Below are 6779 nucleotides of genomic sequence, written 5' to 3' on the forward strand. Positions count from 1 at the left end.
CTCTTGAATAATTCCACAAGCATATTAACAAAAAAAGAAAAAGAAAAACTTGTACACGTAAACAGTTTAATCTTCTCTGCAGGAAACCATTGCATCTGGAGGTTTTTTGCTTTGTGCGTTTGAACCTGTTTCCCTAACAGGTGGCTGGATTATTGGCGCTGACAAAAATTTGCCTTTGAAGAGCTCTGGAAAAGCTGTTTTGTGAATTTCTGCCCGCCCCGCAGCAAAAGCTGGCCGGTGTAGCTCGTGTTTTACCATCACACACATCCATCACCGAGTCGGGAATCATATCAATACTTGCCCATTTCCCCATTTGGAGAGAGCCGAGCAGATCAATTCATTTAAAGGGAACCACAGGCAGACATCCGTTGTAGAGATTACAGCATATATTGGCTGGTCTTCTGATGGAAGGTTTAAGGTTCATTAAGTCAATGGAATCTTTAATCAATGGGGAAACTTGAAGTTCAGGCAGGATCTCTACTGCGCGTGTAGTTACCCTCCCCAGGCAGGAAGCACTGGCAACCCCTTCCTAGTCTTTTCATTTGGGGCTTTTGGGGTTTATTTATCCTCTTTGTTTGTTGGACGATAGTCCACCCATGTGCTCAGAACAGTCTAGAACAGAGTCTTGGAGAAAAGCTTTGATAAAGGGGCGGCAGTGGCTCAGTGGTAAAGCGGGCGGTAGAGCGGGTTGTCCTGTGATTTAAGATCGGCGGTTCGATTCCTGCTCCCACCCAAAAAAAATACCTGGAGGTGAGCTCACAGTGGGAGGTGTCAGCTCACCTCCGGAGCACTGCCGAGGCACCCTTGAGCAAGATGCTGTCCCCTTTAGAAATTGCTCATTTGAGGCACACCAAGATGGAGCTGCCTGCCACTCTACCTCCCCTGCATGCCTACAGGCCCCCTTGTGTGTGGTTATGTGAATTACAGGGGCCTGTACACGCTAATACGCATGCGTGTGATTTGATTGACTAACAAAGACTAGAGTGTGCGTTCTTAATTTCCCTTAGGGGATTATAACAGTGTATTGAATTAAATTGAATTAAGAAATTAAAGTTAAATCTGTCATAGCTGGGCAGCATTGCGTTATCTCCAGATCATTGGTTCAAACCCAACCAGGACCAGCAGGGGTCCCTCCGGGTTCTCCGACTTCCACCACCGGAAACATTCAATCCAGGTGAACTGGTGACCCTAAACTGACCGATTCGCCCACAGACGATTTGATGTTTGTCTTTCTTGCTGTTTCCTGTCATGAACTGGAAAGTTGTCCGTGGTGAATCCCGCCTCTCGTCCCAAGTCAGCCCTGGATAGTCTCTACCTTCCCCCTTTTTTGGGACTCTACAGAGAACGAAAGGCTACGGGAAACTAATGATAATCTTTCATACAGTAGTTTCAGTTAACAGGATAAAGATCAAATCGATATGATCACATCGTCAGGATGTTGTCGGAATGCCAAACTGGGAGGAAAACTCCCCAACATCCTGCGGGTTTATGTAAATCCTGCGGCTCAAGTTTCCGTCGGATCCCTCTCCGAATCACGAGGCGTCCTCTGGCTGTGGTTCTGAAGTGTCACTCGTGTCCACCTGAATTATAGTTTGTGTGTAATGCAGGGGAAGTACCCGGCGCAATGAGAAGTGGTTGTGGCCTCTGATTGATTGTTAAGTGTTGTCCAGGAAGCCATCTCTGGACTCCACTTAACGGCTGCACGGCAGAAAGCAATCAGCCGCTGTTACTAAGGGTCTCGTGGGGAAGGGTCCGGCAGTGATTGATCTGCAGCACATCTCTGAAGATGTCTGCAAGAACCGGGCTTCAGCATCCTGTTCAGCTCAGAGAGAGCATCCTCCCAAAAAAACTTTGTACGAAAACGCCAATTTCCTCGGACAAGGAGAACTTTATCCATCCAATCGGACAGATTGTGCGTACTTGGTATTCTTACAATATGTTAGCAGGAAATTAAAGTGGAATACCTGTGTGGATGTACGGCGTGTCAGCTGGCGTTATTCTACCCGAGGACACGCGTGAAACACCTTAACACAAGTCTATGTGTGTATGTGTGTGTGTGTGTGTGTGTGTGTGTGTGTGTGTGTGTGTGTGTGTGTGTGTGTGTGTGTGTTTGTGTTTGTGTGGCGTCAGAGGAAAGAGTCCCGGCCTCTCCCGGGGTGGGTCGATGTGTTCGCCGACCAAGACGGCCGCTATTGGTCTCATTACGGTCGGATCAAAGGGACATGAGCTCCAGAGCAGCGGGGGGCTCTCTTCACACCCCCGAGAAGCAGCTCGGCCTCTAATCTCAAAGGTCACGTTTAGTCATTCAAATATAAAACAGCTTCACATCCGTCACGTCCGCCTGACCGGCTGGAGTTGTCTCCAGAACCGAAGCCCAGAGGAAACCAGAAAGAACCGGCTGGAGGGTTTTTTTTAACTGGTAGAATAAAAATCCGTTTAATCCGAGTTGATAATTAGCCTCCAAAACGGCGGCGCCGACCCTGCTGATGTGTGATACGGACTCGTACATGATGTTATTTAAATATTCAATAAAACTTCTGAGGCCCTGACGATAATCCTCATTAAAGAGCTGGATGAGTGTGTGTCATTGTTCAGAGTCGTAATGACTGAAATAACGGCGCTGAACTCTGAAAACACTCGCTGGCAACTTTATATTCCATGCAATCGCCGTTCTGATGGTCCGCAGTCAGTATTTATATCAGGAAAGGGACTTCAGGATCACACTAAAACCAAACGGCACGTCCGTCACCGCTCCTCAAGTGTGATTTCATCAGAACACAACAGTTAGCACAATTAAAAGCGCATCATGGAATATTTAGCTTTGTGTTTAAACGACACGGCGAGCAGACTCAGATATCGTTTCAGCTCCTCGGGGTCTGAGCGGCTGTTCTGTCCTGTTCTTTTGGTGGAGAGAAGAGAAAAAAGAGCAACCTAGATGGGAATTTTGTGCTTGGGTGGTTATTGAAAGATGAGGCAATAAACGGCTAAACTTGAGTAATCACACACTCCCTTAGGAATTTCTCAAATGGGGATGGTCAAAAACCTTGAAATTTGAGTCCCTTGCTTGCTGCCCAGGCTTTATTTGATGAGATTCATTATTGTGGGCAGCTGAATACAAGTGTCTTCTGATTACAGGGCCCACCATTAAAAGTTCCCACCAGCGTGCATTTCCACGGTCGAATGTCAATGGGATTAAAATCTCAATTCACTCCAGTCAATTCTCCAGTAACAAGATTTCATTAAAAGCAGGCAGGGAGGAAAATGGACTTGAAAGCACTGAAACAGCTGGACTATAAATTATAAAAATGTGCTTTCTGCTAACTGAACACACCTTCAGCTTGCAGATGTATTATTATTTAATGTTCAGAGGAGCTGGCTTTATGTAAATTGAGTCTTCTATTCTCCTCAGTCGCTTTCTCAATGCCAGGTACTTCCAAAAGCAGGCAAAGGGAGAGATTATGCAAACCAATTAACATATGAAAATAACGTATTAATATACTGTCTCTGAACTGTATCCAATCAGTTCCTTTTCACTGGCGTGTGTACAAAACAATTAAAATTAAATTTATACAGCTCTTCCTTAACATATTCTGCAGCGAATGGAGTCAGTGAGCAATTGCTGACAAAAGTTTTACAGGCCTGTGTTCCTCCTTAAAGGCACCGACTTTAAGAATATTTATAAGAAGCCATGCTAATAAATTCCACTCTTTGTTTCTCCCTAATGATGTGTGCATCTGAGACAAAGCAGTGGAATCCATAGCGGCGGCCAGGTGCTAATGAATGGCTTACATTATGCTGTCCGCTAATTACTACTGCGCCATAAATAAAACACAAGACAATCAATTAGCGTCAGACGTGTGTGTGTTACTCACAGCCAGACACTTCCTGCAGGCCGGGGCTTTTTGCACAGACCTACTTCTTTTTTTTTTTTAAAAACGGATAGAATGGGTTCAGATAAATCACATTTTGAATGTTGCAGAAATGCACTCTATGGAATCCATTTCCACTCATTCACACTCCCGGCAAATTAATATCTACGCACTTTCACCTGAGAGGTGAGTTAAAGCGCTGAAATGCACATGGAGCTGAAAGCCCTTTCCGCTGAATTAGACAAAAGAAATCCAACAGGCGGCAATCATCTCTCTGCCTTTAATGGAGGCTTTGCAAAAAATAAAAAATAAAAGAACGCCTCCACTTGATGCAAAGCTCCTCCGGTTTCCCAGACACCAACTGGCCGACGTGGAACACTTGATTTGAAGCAGAGCTGGGGAAATCAGAGTGCATTAACACCGCATGTGGAAGGCTCTAACCCAATGATCCCAGCATTACGCCGCTCTGGCCCGGCCGATCTGGCTAGTTTGATGCATAATGTGAGCATTAATGTAATTTACTCAGCCTCAACAGTAAACTGATTAGTCGATGGTTATCTGCTAATGTGCCAGGAGGACCCCTGCATGTCGCCGGCGCGCAGCCGGAGACGCGGGATGACAACGGAACACGCGTGAGCAAAGACACACGACATGCAACACGTAATCTGAGCAGGAGAGGTAAACGGTTATCACCCAGGTCTGCCGGTGCAGCATTTCATCCAGCAGCGTCCATCCTTCTTCTTAAAGACCCTTTAAACGCATCCCGCCGCCGAGGGGGAAGGGTGTATTTGTAACTTCGGACGATCTCGGTCACGTCAGACCGGTCGGTATCATCCGCAAATATATTTGTGCCAAGTTTCAAGAGGAGTTTTCTTGCCGGACGGCATATTAATCAATCTAAAATTCTAATTTAATATCTCATTGGGCGTATTTTTTCTGGGGCCACCAGTGTGTTTTATCTGCGTCCCCGGCAGAGTTCACTCTTTTTCACGGTACAAATTAATTCCCCTGTAGGTGACATAAGTGCTTTAAAAGAAAGTGCAACGGAGTTGCAGTCCCATAATGCAACAGTCCCAGTGGTTACATCTGCTTCATTCTTTCATCTCTCTTCATTGTTAGGTGGGGGCTGTCACATTAGGAGGAGAACCACCACCACCACCCCCCCGACCCCCCCAAGTACCCCCTTTTTCCCATTCCAGCAGTTGGCAGAGTGGCAGGCCCATACAAAGGAGCGTGCACCAGGAGCACAGAGGGGAGCACCGTCAGAGGAAAAACAGTTTGGGAATTAAGGTCATTAATTTTCCACTTTCAAGGGCTGCCACACAGACGGAGATAAAGTCAGCATAAATATTCCGCCGAAGTTTCTCCTGTTTTTCTCCTCTCCCCATTTTCATCGGCAGCCCATTTATCTCCATGCTGTCAATTAGAGGCAAAAGCAAAGAACTAATTAGGAACTGTGCAATTTTAATTAGCTGTTTTGATAATTAAACTAATTGGTTCCCTTGTGTTCCTGCAATGTGTGCTGAGAACTTTTTTGATATCTGGGCAGCAGATTTCCCATCCGCCGGTTAATTAGTCACTTTTGCATTAAAAAGGAGCCTTCCTTAATAGCCTTAATTTGCAGTTGAAAAGAGAATCCACCATCAATAATTTGTGTAATTGGTCACCGTTTGATTGTAATTTAGAGGCACGGCCGGACAGCTCGGCATGTCTAATTCCTAATGACTAGGATTAAAGTTGGATTAACTGTTTGGGGAAAGGATTCACTCTCCCCTCTTCCCCCTTCCCACCGAATGACACCTAGTCTACATTTGATTGGTCATGAAATTCAAATTGACTAGGTGAACAGCAGGGCTTATGCCATCCCTATTACTCTCTATATGGTGAGCCTGTCAGGATGCATCAAAAAGATTTTAAATAATTCCCGTTTAATTCCCTTCTACACTCCGTCCAATGAGCTCCAGGAAGGAAGGCAGGAAGGAAGGAAGGAAGAGGAATGGAAAAACGGTCGCTATGTATTGTGTGATGTTTTCAAACCTCTGCTATCACACCTATTTGTGTTTCATCGCTGAGGGGAAAACATTGCCACAACAGGCCACTAGGAGGCGCAGCGCCTTAAACCTCAGAATAATTCATCCAGACAATCTCAGTTTTCAATAAAAATTCAATCAAGAAGGTAAAAAAAAAAAAAAATCACATTAAATAAAGTTAACATCTGCTAAAGTTAACATCCGCTACCAGTCCATCCTTGCAGAATAATTATTCTTCACTGGTTTACTGATTTCCTCCGCCCTGATGCTCACGGGTGCCACGGTAACGCCAGAACGCTGCCAGAGGCCTGGAAACCTGGACCACAATCACATCATTCAGCATCTTCACTATCAGGCAGCGCATCTACACTTTTACAGCACACGGCCCCGTCAGTAGTCTGATTAAAAAGCACCATTCATCCCACTTAGCCAGAATACAATTAAGGGACATGGCTTTAAAAGCCCCCCCCCACCCCCATCCCACATAAAAGGAGCCTCTCCACAGAGCCCTGCCTGTAAATATCATGTTTGATATGAGGTTTTAATCTGCTTAGCCATTCTGAACTATAGAATGGGCTCATCCTCTGTGTTCCCCCCCGTCCAATGGCTGTGCGCCTGAGGACGGGGGGGGAACACAACACTAGCGCTATCTGATTAGCGGGGGTTAATTACGGAGCAGTGTTTTTGTAGTGGATGTGTTTGAGAGCTGCCCATAAATAGATGGGCACGGCTAACGCAGCTCACAAATGAATTTTAATTAGCGGTGAATCAGAGGACCCCAATCAGGGGCTCTTCTGGTGGGATGGGGGGGGGTCTGGACCCAAGATGCTGAGAGGGGGTGAAGAGTACGCCTCCATCTCAGGTATCTAACGCTGATTAA

This window comes from Antennarius striatus, chromosome 1 (genome assembly GCF_040054535.1).
Source record: "Antennarius striatus isolate MH-2024 chromosome 1, ASM4005453v1, whole genome shotgun sequence".
Lineage (NCBI taxonomy): Eukaryota > Metazoa > Chordata > Actinopteri > Lophiiformes > Antennariidae > Antennarius > Antennarius striatus.